The sequence below is a fragment of the Phocoena sinus genome, chromosome 19, assembly GCF_008692025.1.
Source record: "Phocoena sinus isolate mPhoSin1 chromosome 19, mPhoSin1.pri, whole genome shotgun sequence".
Lineage (NCBI taxonomy): Eukaryota > Metazoa > Chordata > Mammalia > Artiodactyla > Phocoenidae > Phocoena > Phocoena sinus.
This window is the reverse complement of record NC_045781.1, coordinates 14,015,910-14,029,331: the sequence shown is the minus strand read 5'-3', so window position 1 is coordinate 14,029,331 and position 13,422 is coordinate 14,015,910. Positions and strand designations below refer to the sequence as shown.

Here is a 13,422-nt window from a genome sequence, read left to right as displayed (position 1 = left end):
TACCAAAAGCTATCTCCTCTTCATCCTGATTCCCCCTGGCCGCGGAAGCCTGGATCCGGCAGCGCACCTGAGGCTTCCGCGAGTCTCAGCTGACAAGAACTCCCTTGACCAAACTTTAGTCAAGTCGACCGCACTGACTCCATCACCCTGCCCAGTGGCTATAAATCCCCAGCTACTGTTACATACCCAGTTGAGTTCAATCTCTCTTCCCTATTGCGATAGTCTTTATAATAAGCCTTCCTTATCTGTTTACCTTGTCTGGTGCAACTTCTTTGACACATCCCAGCCTCAAGTTGCGGTTCTTTCAGGTTTTGGCGATCACCCTGCAACATCCTGGGCCTCACGGCCTGCTGGGAAATGTAGTCCAGGACTTTGCCAGCGGCGGAGTGGACCCGGCCAAGATAGACTGCGTTCCCTAGGCGCTGAGGCGGGACTTGGCCTCAGTTAAATGCCCAGGAGGCTGGTAGGAATTACGCTTTGCCCTGGGAGCGCGCAGATGCCTAGAGGCAAGCTGCTGCGGAAAGTGTCGGGGAGCCAGAAGAGCGAACCCAAATGCAGGACGTGAGTGTCTGGGACCAAAGCAGCCTAGGGAGTTTGAAGGGGAGAAATCCACAAGCCCAGTCACGTATGCGAGAGTGGGTGAAGGAGGGCCCGAGTGTGAGACCGTGATGAGATTGCGTGCGTGACTACATTTAGGGGTTAGTTGAATGGAAGAGAGACTGCATGCAGGTAAAATTGATGAGTGTGAGAGAGAGGTGGGATCAAGATTATAAGTGGCTTTGTGAGGATGGAGGGTCATATTGTGGGCTTGTGTGGTTGGGAGTAATTGTGTGTGTGTGCACGTGGTAGGGCAAGATTGTGTGTGTATGAAAATATGTGTGTCATCACGTGATTGTGGGCCACTGCATGGGTGGCTGAGATAGTGGAGGAATCTGAATCCTCTCAGCCTCATTTCCTCTTCAAACTGAGATAATAGGATATGTCTTCCTGTAGATTCAATTTTAAGGAGAAAAAGCTCCCTGTTGTTATAATAAATAACTTATACCATTTTAATATAAACACTTAAGATTCCAAACATTTTGTTCTGGAATAGAATACTGGATCAGTATGGCTTTTTAAACAGGGTGTATTTTATTATGGGGGTGCCTGTTTTGGGTTATGTCCACAAACTTATCCCCAGACGTTTTTCTCTTCTCTGTTCCTTGGGAGACATTGATGAGGTAAATATTCAGAGATGTGATTGTTCAGTTCAACCAGGCGCTCAGCCACAATTAAAAGATGTTTAGAGGAAGTTGTATAGGTATATGATGCTGGAGAACTAGAGCAACATAGCCACATTATGTATGGATAACTTCTCGGTATAATCCAACTTTTGAAAGTAAAGTGACATCTCTGATATATTTAGAATCTTTACATGGCATAATGGGTTCAGCTTTGAGATGTAGGCTTCAGATATTCTCAAGCCCTCTGTGACATGATTGTATATGCTCAACCTTTAAGGCAAAAGGTTATTTACTTCGTTCCTCTTTATATGGTAATTTCCTTAAAGGCCCAAGGTCAGTCTGAGTTTGGAGATGGTGCTTGAATTCAAGCCTTTTGTGATTTTCCTATATACAGGCTCTCACATCACCAAACTGCATGAAATCTTCAAGTTAGGACAAGAAAATAGGCCATAGGTGGTGAGTAGAAGAAATGAAAAGGAGTGGGAGCCTTTTCTGTATAAGTGAATGAGTGGGAACCAGGCAGATGTGCCTGGGACAAGGGAGAGCACAGATAGATGTTCAGTGAGGCAATTTACACCATAAAATGTTTTCCAGGTTTTGCTATATAGACCCTACTCTTCTTGAGTTTTAACTGATGTGAATCCTTCACTCATCATTCTTCCTCTATCAGTGCCCTCTTTATTTAAGCAGATCCTAGAGGACCATATTCTCTTCATTTTCATAGCCTACATATGCAGTCAGTCCTTCATACATCTGTAGTCTTTTAAAACTCTTATGTTTCATGCTGCTGTTTCTTCTTATTACATTCCATTTTCTATCTTTCCATTGCTAAAAGCTTCAGGGTTATAATTTACCATTGTCATTGACTTCCCACAGTCATATTTCAGCAATCTCCTTTACCACGAGAAGCTGCTAGCTTAGAAATCATTGCTACTTTCCTCTTAGCTCCCCTCTCTGCCAAGTGTTTTTACTTCATAATTGTTTTGAAAGGAATCATCTCATCGATTTTAAAAATTTAAATAAGGTTATAGTGAAAAAAGAAGTCTCCCTTTCAGTATTTCTCTTCTCCACATGTATCTACAGTGACTAGTTTCTTATGTTAACTACTTTGAGTTATTCTATGATTATACCAACATATCTGTATATATAACATCTTTATTTTTCACAAATGTTAGTATAGTATAAAGCACCTTGTTTTTTACTCACTATTATTTCTTAGAAGACATTCCATATTAATATATATTCCTTTTTCTTATGGTGGTATAATGCTTTATGGTTGGGGAAATGTCATACTTTAACTAATACTATGTTAGTGAATTTTTAGGATGTTTTCAGGTTTATGCAATTTTGGAATGAAATCCTTATATATTCAGCTTTGCACAGATGTGCATGTGCATCTTTCGATTTCTTCTAAGTGCTGGGTCAGAGGTTATGTATAAGTATTTGCAGTCCACAAAAGATGAATCACTTTCCATTTCCACCAAAAAATTTATGAAAGTGCCTATTTCCTGTTGCTGTCAAAATGTATTTCTTCATTCAGCAGATATTTATAGAGCCCTTTATCTGTGCCAGGTGCTGTTCTAAGCCCTAGGAAAGCATCAGTGAACAAAACGGTCCAAATTTCCTGTCCTCAAGGAGTTTACATTCTAGTCTGGGAAAGTGACCAGTGAACGTGTAAATGAAGTATATAGTGTTCCAGATAAAGGTAAGATCTGTAGAGAAAAATGAAGGTTGAAAATAAGATAGTGAGTGACAAAGGAGTTGTGATTTTAAATAGAATGGTTAGGAAAAGCCTTCCTAAGAAGAAAATATTTGATCAAAAACAAAAGGAAGAAGCAGTGACATTTGAAGATATTTGGATAAAGAGCATTATAAGCAGAGAAAACAGCTAAACATAAATGCCATAAGTTAGATACAAGCCTGGTGTATCCAAGGAGCAGTAAATAGGCCAGCATGACAAAGTAGAGAGTAGTAGATGAGGTGAAAGAGCTAATGAGAGGACAAATTATGTAAGGCCTTGGAGAATATTTTAAGAAGTTTGGTTAGTCTTAGCAAGATGTAAAAGCAATAGTGGGTTTTGAACAGAAGAGTGACATGATCTTATATTTAAAAGACATCATTTGGGGTGCTGAGTAGAGAGTAGGGTGTAGGGGGACAAAAAAGGAAGCAGGGAAACTAGCCAATGGGCTGTTGGAATAATCCAGGTAAGAGATAATGGTGACTCAGTCTAGGGTGACAGCAGTGGTAGTTAGGAGAAATAGTTGGATTCTAGATATATTTTGAAGATAGAGCTAAATGGATCTGGTAATAGATTTGATGTGGGATATGAGAGAAAGAGAGGAACCTAGGCCAACCCAAATATTGCAGCCCAAGAAACTAGAAGACCAGAATTGTCATTTACTAAGATAAAACTATAGAATGAGCAAGTTTTGGTGCGTAGATCAAGAGTTTGGTCTTTGCTCTGCTAAACCACTGAGATCAGTGACATAAGAGGAGAATTCTAAGGAAATCTATTAGGATAAAACTAAATATAGTAACAGGTTGTTTTGGGTTTAATGGTGACACCCCAGAGATATGTCCACATCCTAACCCCCAGGACCTGTGAATGTGACCTTATTTGGAAAAAAGGGTCTTTACAGATGTAATTAAGTTAAGGATCGCTAGCTGAGATTATCCCAATTATCTGGTTGTGACCTAAATCCACTTACAATAGACAGAAGATAGAAGAAGGCTGTGTGAGGGCAGAGGCAGAGACTGAAGTTATGCAGCAACAAGCTAAGAACACCTGAGTCTAGTTCTGATTGTTGCTTTGTGTTTTGGGAGTGTCTTGATTTTTCTTGCCTTTTCATATGCCTTGAAATTTGTTGTTGTTGTTGAAAGCCAGACATTTTGTTTAGGACAGTAGTGTGCAGAAAAGGATTAACGTAGCAGACCTGAGACTTCTTATCCTTAGAAAGACCTGCTTGAAGTTTGGCCCTTGGCTTGCAACTAGAACTTGGATTTTGAGAAGATTCCCATTATCCTCACTGATAAGAATGGCTTACTGTGCCTAAAGTGTTTGTGCAAACAATATAATTTATGCTAAATACCTGCTTTCCTTCTGAGAGTCTGAAATTCTGGTATGTGCCAGGCAGAGACTGCCTATGTGACCAGGCTCCAATAAAAACCCTAGGTACTGAATTTCTAATGAGCTTCCCTGGTTGGTGCTATTTCACATGTATTAATGGCCTGGGTAACTCTACTGGGAAAGGATCCTTGGAAGCATGTGGCTGGTTTTTCCTGGACTTTGCCCAATGCACCTTTTCTTTTATGCTGATTTTGCTTTGTATGTTTTGCTATGAGTTCTCCCAGTGAATCACTGAACCTCGGAGGGAGGGTTGATCTTGGGGTCCTGCAACACCATAGTAACTGAGGAAAATAGTTTTTATCCCTGAATGGGGGCATACATTTACTTCTGCAAAGCCTTTAGTGTGGAGTTTTGAGTTAATCCAGTTAGGAGTTTTAACAACTCAGCAAGGTAAGAGAGTCATACAATTTGATTGCATTTATGTAAATTTCAAAGATAGATAAGTGACAAACAAGATATTATTACATTAACAATCAGGATAGTGGTCAGCTGGGGTCTGAGGGGTCAGAAATGATCATATAGGGTGGGCGTTTCTTCTTGAGGTACCCACAGTTGTCATGGTACGAACGTGGGTTGGAAAAGAATTTCCAGACACAAGGCAGAATGAAAAGAAGATAGAATTTATTAGAGGGAAGGGTCGCTGCCAGAACAGCGGGCCGACTTCCTGATAGCCAGGGGGACCCTGAGCAAGGGTTACTGGTCTGTTTTTATAGCCAGGGAACAAAGGAACCTGCGAGTCATCTGCTGATTGGGCAAGGTATGTATACTTCCAGTGTGCAGAGCGTGAGAAGAACGGGACAAATATCTTTCCTTATATGGGACGGGAAAGGGACAGGGCATGCTGCTTGGGAGGGCTCTGGGACATTGTAATGGTCGCAATGTGACAGAGTGATAAGAGTCCTGTAACTCTTTGTTACGGCAACGTTGGCCCTTTGAGTTTATATTGTTCTTTGTCCTTGGAGCACCACAACAATGTACTGTTTCTTCAGTTGTATGGCGTTACACTGAACTTACACATTCTATGCAGTATTCTTCAGGTGTTTTCTATTTCACAATAAAAAAAATTAAAGAAAAAATATTTAAAGGTTACCTGATAATTTTGAAAATACTGAAAAACTTACTCCTCCATCAGAAAGTTTAGATATACATCTAAATGACAAGCACATGGGAAAGGACGCAAATGAGAAAAGCTGGCAAGTATTAACTTCAGCAAAAAGAATGGCTCAGACATGAATACCATTTACACAATACGAATGTAACCATGAACATTAATTTAAACCACTTTAAGGGGAATTGGAATAAGGTATTTGTCCGCTGATGTGAAGGATATTATACCTGGGTTCAAGGAGGAGCTCCAGTGGCTTCACAGACAGGGGACACCCCTCTCCCTCTCCCGAGGGGTGCCCCATAGATCCTCCCCTTTATCCTACCCTCAAGCCGGGGCTTGTGGGATAAGAGGTTTCCACCCGGCCAGGCCGAGGCGCAAGACCTTTCTGCCACATCATATGTGTCACATGCCCAGGCGGCGAGCTTGCAAAGAAAAGAATTACACGCTCCTTCCAGAGGTAGTTTCCACGGCTCTGGACTACATTTCCCAGGGGCCATCGCGTTCACGGCTACTTCCCGTCGAAAGACCGAGTTGGCTTATGGTCCAAGTTCTCAGAGAGGGCCATTTGTTTGCGGAGGAACAGCAGCGTGAACTCAGCAGTTGAGACTTGCGTTCTAAACGCGGCCTGGAATTCGTTGACGCTTGCCAAAGATAGAGAGGTGTGAGGACAATGGTCTTTGCCGAGCGAAGTGATAGGGTCCAATACCGAGGCCTGTGAATGGAGACCACTAGGCTCTGGGCTCTTAAAGGTTGTCCCGGCTCCAGTCATTTCCCAGTGTCCGCAGTATCCGAGGCAAAGTTCTGTCCGCACACCGGCCCTTTCAGGACCATAGCAGGGGTCGTGCGCGAGTCCCTGAGGAACATCCACAGCTTGAGGGAACCGCAAAGTCGAGTGAGTCTAAGACCCGGAAGCGGAATGACCCCTGAGAGGCCGAGGCCGCCGCTGTGGGGGAGGGCAGTGAGGGGCTAACATTTTCGGAGACTGAGGCTTTACCAGCCAGCGGGTGTGAGAAGGAAGACGGTGGGGAGTTGAGTATGTGTGTCCGCGCGCGCTAGCGATCGCGACAGGGAACCTTGGATGCTTGTGTGAAATTGATACAGAAGCAAGGTGTGGGAGTGATCGCACGGGAACCGTAGAGGTGTGTGTGTGTGTGTGTGTGTGTGTGTGTGGACGGTGCGCTGGTGACCGTAGGTGATTGTAATTTAGGTGTGACTGTGCATGTATATGATTGTGACTGCGTCACCCTGTGCGTGACCGTATGTAAATATGGTAGCCTCAACTATGGGGCCAGAGACAAAGAATTGAGCGTTGCGTTTAGTAACATTCACAGTCATTCGTGAATGTGTGGAGAGCAGTTTCTGTGGGGCTATTAGTTGGATTGGAGTAGGGTAACGTAGAATGAGGGGAGAGGAATGGGAGACAGTGTAGACCACATATTCGAAGAGTTTTTCTGTAAATATGAAAATGGAACAGCAGCTGGTGTGGGAGAAGTAACCTATCGGTATGCTGGTGGGAATGAGCCATGAGAGAAGGAAAAGAAGTACAGGTAAGTGTGAGTAAGCCAGACTCATCTGTGTGGTGTGTACTGAAATTGCAAGAATAAAAGAAGGGTAGTAGCCTTGCAGCGAGTGAGCCAGGAGCTCAAGTTTTGAAAAAACAAGGGGAAGGAAATATACAGTGTTTGGTAGATGTCAGCAACAGTGAGGTGGTGGTGAGTTATATATGATCTCTTGGCATGAAATTCAAAGGTAGAGCTTTTGTGGAGGACAAAGGGAGAAGGGTCTGAGAGTAATAAGAGCAAGGGGGACACCTGCCCCACTTCCAGACCCAGTGGCAAGAGGCTGTAGGGAGGAAAAACAAAAACGTAGAGAGGGCTGCGAGAGTCCTCTGGAGAGAGCCAGGTTTCTGTTAGATCCAAAGGTGAAGGGAGTGTTCAGGGAGGTGGTTGAGGATAAAAGAGGGGTCTATGACTGAATTCCAGAGGGCATATTGTAAAGTGTCAGGAGTTGAGGAGGGGTGAGAAAATGGGACATCCAACAGATGGGGAGTAGAGTGTCTGAAAAGAGAGATGATCAAGGAGCCTAGGGCTTTTTATGATGCACATAAACATGGATGCAGGGGATACTGATGCTTATTCTGGTTGGATTCACGGCAGTGTTGGAGAGGTAGTGCTGGGCTAGAAAGGGGGACTTTTTTTACATCTTTACTGGAGTATAATTGCTTTACAATGGTGTCTTAGTTTCTGCTTTATAACAAAGTGAATCAGTTATACATATGTTGCCATATCGCCTCCCTCTTGCATTTCCCTCCCTGCCACCCTCCCTATCCCACCCATCAAGGTGGTCACAAAGCACCAAGCTGATCTCCCTTTGTTATGCGGCTGCTTCCCACTAGCTATCTACCTTACATTTGGTAGTGTATATATGTCCATGCCACTCTCTCGCTCTGTCACAGCTTACCCTTCCCCGTCTGCATATCCTCAAGTCCATTCTCTAGTAGGTCTGTGTCTTTATTCCCGTCTTACCCCTAGGTTCTTCATGACATTTTTTTTTCTTAGATTCCATATATACGTGTTAGCATACGGTATTTGTCTTTCTCTTTCTGACTTACTTCACTCTGTATGACAGACTGTAGGTCCATCCACCTCACTACAAATAACTCATTTTCGTTTCTTTTTATGGCTGAGTAATATTCCATTGTATATATGTGCTACATCTTCTTTATCCATTCATCCGATGATGGATACTTAGGTTGTTTCCATCTCCTGGCTATTGTAAATAGAGCTGCAATGAACATTTTGGTACATGACTCTTTTTTTTTAATAGATCTTTATTGGAGTATAATTGCTTTACAATACTGTGTTGGTTTCTGTTGTACACGAAAGTGAATCAGCCATATGCTTACATATGTCCCCATATCCCCTCTCTCTTGAGCCTCCCTCCCATCCTCCCTAACCCACCCCTCTAGGTCATCGCAAAGCACCGAGCTGATCTCCCTGTGCTATGCGGCTGCTTCCCACTAGCTATTTATTTTACATTTGGTAGTGTATATATGTCCATGCCACTCCCTCACTTCGTCCCAGCTTACCCTTCCCCCACCCCGTGTCCTCAAATCCATTCTCTATGTCTATGTCTTTATTCCTGCCCTGCAACTAGGTTCATCAGTACCATTTTTTTTAGGTTCCATATATATGTGTCAACATACAGTATTCGTTTTCTCTTTCTGACTTACTTTACTCTGTATGACAGACTCTAGGTCCATCCACCTCACTACAAATAACTCAATTTCATTTCTTTTTATGGCTGAGTAATATTGCATTGTATATATGTGCCACATCTTCTTTATCCATTCATCTGTTGATGGACATTTATGTTGGTTCCATGTCCTGGCTATTGTAAATAGTGCTGCAAGGAACATTGTGGTACGTGACTCTTTTTGAATTATGGTTTTCTCAGGGTATATGCCCAGTAGTGAGATTGCTGGGTCGTATGGTAGTTCTATTTTTAGTTTCTTAAGGAACCTCCATACTGTTTTCCATAGTTGCTGTGTCAGTTTACATTCCTACCAACAGTACAGGAGGGTTCCCTTTTCACCACACCCTTTCCAGCATTTATTGTTTCTAGATTTTTTCATAATGGCCGTGCCAACCAGCATGAGGTGATACCTCATTGTAGTTTTGATTTGCATTTCTCTAATAATTAGTGATGTTGGGCATCTTTCATGTGCCTCTTAGCCATCTGTATGTCTTCCTTGGTGAAATGTCTATTTAGGTCTTCCGCCCTTTTTTTTTTTGCGGTACGCAGGCCTCTCACTGTTGTGGCCTCTCCCATTGCGGAGCACAGGCTCAGGACGCGCATCCACGGCATGTGGGATCTTCCCAGACCAGGGCACGAACCTGTGTCCCCTGTATCCGCAGGGGGACTCAACCGCTACGCCACCAGGGAAGCCCCTGCCCATTTTTTAATTGGACTGTTTGTCTTTTGATGTTGAGCTCCGTGAGCTGTTTGTATATTTTGGAGATTAATCCTTTGTCCTTTGTTTCATTTGCAAATATTTCCTCCCATTCTGAGGGTTGTCTTAAGTCTTGTTTATGGTTTCCTTTGTGGTGCAAAAGCTTTTAAGTTTAATTAACTGCCATTTGTTTGCTTTTATTTCCATTACTCTAGGAGGTGGGTTAAAAAAGATCTTGCTGTGGTCTATGTCAGAGTGTTTTTCCTTTGTTTTCCTCTAAGAGTTTTATACTGTGTGGTCTTAACCAGATTCTTAACCACTGTGCCACCAGGGAAGTCCTATGTGATCTTTATCATGCAATGATAGTGATACCATGTGGTAAAATAAATTAGACTGTAGCAATAATCAATACATTGGCACCTCCTCGGTGGAAAGTACAAATAGAAGGAAATGAAAATTTGCTTAATAATTTACTTGCTTTCAATTTCTATTTTAAATGACTGTCTCCGTATCATTATTCCTAATACCGGGAGCTCTTTCTTTTCTTTCAGCATTGCACCTAATTCCTATTAAAATATGTTTTTCTTTGCCCTTTAAGAAGGCAGTTGTTAACAATAAATATTCTATTAGCTACGTGCTGCACATTCTTCTAAGAGTAATTAATCACTTCAATAATCCATGAGGTACAAAGTGTTAGTATCCCCATTTTTTTTCAAGAGTTTTGCTTGTTGCATTATTTGTCTTTTTTTTAATCTTTATTGGAGTATAATTGCTTTACAATGGTGTGTTGGTTTCTGCTTTATAACAAAGTGAATCAGTTATACATATACATATGTTCCTATATCTCTTCCCTCTTGCGTCTCCCTCCCTCCCACCCTCCCTATCCCACCCCTCCAGGCGGTCACAAAGCACCTAGCTGATCTCCCTGTGCTATGCGGCTGCTTCCCACTAGCTATCTACCTTACGTTTGGTAGTGGATATATGTCCATGCCTCTCCCTCGCTTTGTCACAGCTTACCCTTCCCCCTTCCCATATCCTCAAGTCCATTCTCTAGTAGGTCTGTGTCTTTATTCCTGTCTTACCCCAAGGTTCTTCATGACATTTTTTTATTCTTAGATTCCATATATATGTGTTAGCATACGGTATTTGTCTTTCTCTTTCTGACTTACTTCACTCTGTGTGACAGACTCTAGGTCTATCCACCTCATTACAAATAGCTCAATTTCGTTTCTTTTTATGGCTGAGTAATATTCCACTGTATATATGTGCCACATCTTCTTTATCCATTCATCCGATCATGGGCACTTAGGTTGTCTCCATCTCCGGGCTATTGTAAATAGAGCTGCAATGAACATTTTGGTACATGACTCTTTTTGAATTATGGTTTTCTCAGGGTATATGCCCAGTAGTGGGATTGCTGGGTCATATGGTAGTTCTATTTGTAGTTTTTTAAGGAACCTCCATACTGTTCTCCATAGTGGCTATACCAATTCACATTCCCACCAGCAGTGCAGGAGTGTTCCCTTTTCTCCACACCCTCTCCAGCATTTATTGTTTCTAGATTTTTTGATGATGGCCATTCTGACTGGTGTGAGATGATATCTCATTGTAGTTTTGATTTGCATTTCTGTAATGATTAATGATTTTGAGCATTCTTTCATGTATTGGCAGTCTGTATTTCTTCTTTGGTGTAATGTCTATTTAGGTCTTCTGTCCATTTTTGGATTGGGTTGTTTGTTTTTTTGTTATTGAGCTGCATGAGCTGCTTGTAAGTTTTAGAGATTAATCCTTTGTCAGTTGTTTCATTTGCAAATATTTTCTCCGATTCTGAGGGTTGTCTTTTGGTCTTGTTTATGGTTTCCTTTGCTGTGCAAAAGCTTTGAAGTTTCATTAGGTCTCATTTGTTTATTTGTTTTTATTTCCATTTCTCTAGGAGGTGGGTCAAAAAGGATCTTGCTGTGATTTATGTCATACAGTGTTCTGCCTATGTTTTCCTCTGAGAGTTTGACAGTGTCTGGCCTTACATTTAGGTCTTTAATCCATTTTGAGCTTATTTTTGTGTATGGTGTTAGGGAGTGTTCTAATCTCATACTTTTACATGTACCTGTCCAGTTTTCCCAGCACCACTTATTGAAGAGGCTGTCCTTTCTCCACTGTACATTCCTGGCTCCTTTATCAAAGATAAGGTGGCCATATGTGCATGGATTTATCTCTGGGCTTTCTATCCTGTTCCATTGATCTATCTTTCTGTTTTTATGCCAGTACCATACTATCTCGATTACTGTAGCTTTGTAATATAGTCTGAAGTCAGGGAGCCTGATTCCTCCAGCTCCATTTTTCATTCTCAAGATTGCTTTGGCTATTCAGGGTCTTTTGTGTTTCCATACAAATTGTGAAATTTTTTGTTCTAGTTCTGTGAAAAATGCCAGTGGTAGTTTGATAGGGATTGCATTGAATCTGTAGATTGCTTTGGGTAGTAGAGTCATTTTCACAATGTTGATTCTTCCAATCCAACAACATGGTATATCTCTCCATCTATTTGTATCATCTTTAATTTTTTTCATCAGTGTCTTATAATTTTCTGCATACAGGTCTTTTGTCTCCTTAGGTAGGTTTATTCCTAGATATTTTATTCTTTTTGTTGCAATGGTAAATGGGAGTGTTTTCTTGATTTCACTTTCAGATTTTTCATCATTAGTATATAGGAATGCCAGAGATTTCTGTGCATTAATTTTGCATCCTGCTACTTTACCAAATTCATTGATTAGCTCTAGTAGTTTTCTGGTAGCATCTTTAGGATTCTCTATGTATAGTATCATGTCATCTGCAAACAGTGACAGCTTTATTTCTTCTTTTCCGATTTGGATTCCTTTTATTTCCTTTTCTTCTCTGATTGCCATGGCTAAAACTTCCAAAACTATGTTTAATAAGAGTGGTGAGAGTGGGCAACCTTGTTTTGTTCCTGATCTTCGTGGAAATGCTTTCAGTTTTTCACCATTGAGGACAATGTTGGCTGTGGGTTTGTCATATATGGCCTTTATTATGTTGAGGAAAGTTCCCTCTATGCCTACTCTCTGCAGGGTTTTTATCATAAATGGGTGTTGATTTTGTTGAAAGCTTTCTCTGCATCTGTTGAGATGATCATATGGTTTTTCTCCTTCAGTTTGTTAATATGGTTTATCACATTGATTGATTTGCGTATATTGAAGAATCCTTGCATTTCTGGAATAAACCCCACTTAATCATGGTGTATGATCCTTTTAATGTGCTGTTGGATTCTGTTTGCTAGTATTTTGTTGAGGATTTTTGCATCTATGTTCATCAGTGATATTGGCGTGTACTTTTCTTTCTTTGTGACATCCTTGTCTGGTTTTGGTACCAAGGTGATGGTGGTCTTGTAGAATGAGTTTAGGAGTGTTCCTCCCTCTGCTATATTTTGGAGGAGTGTGAGAAGGATAAGTGTTAGCGCTTCTCTAAATGTTTGATAGAATTCACCTGTGAAGCCATCTGGTCCTGGGCTTTTGTTTGTTGGAAGATTTTTAATCACAGTTTCAATTTCAGTGCTTGTGATTGGTCTGTTCATATTTTCTATTTCTTCGTGATTCAGTCTTGGCAGGTTTGCATTTCTAAGAATTTGTTCATTTCTGCCAGGTTGTCCATTTTATTGGCATAGTTGCTTGTAGTAATCTCTCATGATCTTTTGTATTTTTGAAATGTCAGTTGTTACTTCTCCTTTTTCATTTCTAATTCTGTTGATTTGAGTCTTCTCCCTCTTTTTCTTGATGAGTCTGGCTAATGGTTTTTCAATTTTGTTCATCTTCTCAAAGAACCGGCTTTTAGTTTTATTGATCTTTGTTATCGTTCCCTTCATTTCTTTTTCATTTATTTCTGATCTGATCTTTATGATTTCTTTCCTTCTGCTAACTTTGGGGGTTTTTTTTTGTTCTTCTTTCTCTAGTTGCTTTAGGTGCAAGGTTAGGTTGTTTATTCGAGATGTTTCCTGTTTCTTTAG

The 13,422-nt window shown here is 41.2% G+C and overlaps 1 protein-coding gene across 6 annotated transcripts in view; it reads left to right on the top strand.

Moving 5' to 3' along the window:
- The first annotated feature begins 463 nt into the window (after positions 1-463).
- Positions 464-13,422, top strand: part of LOC116744574 (zinc finger protein 790) — a 38,277-nt gene continuing 25,318 nt past the window's right edge. For 2 of the 6 annotated variants that reach the window (XM_032614522.1, XM_032614517.1), the window contains exon 1: positions 6,032-6,350. The gene's annotated coding sequence lies outside the window, so the exon portion shown is untranslated. Of the gene's footprint in view, positions 562-2,795; positions 2,929-6,030; positions 6,351-6,909; positions 7,006-13,422 lie in introns of those variants that run through there. The other 4 variants (XM_032614518.1, XM_032614520.1, XM_032614519.1 and 1 more) reach the window with 4 other exon arrangements.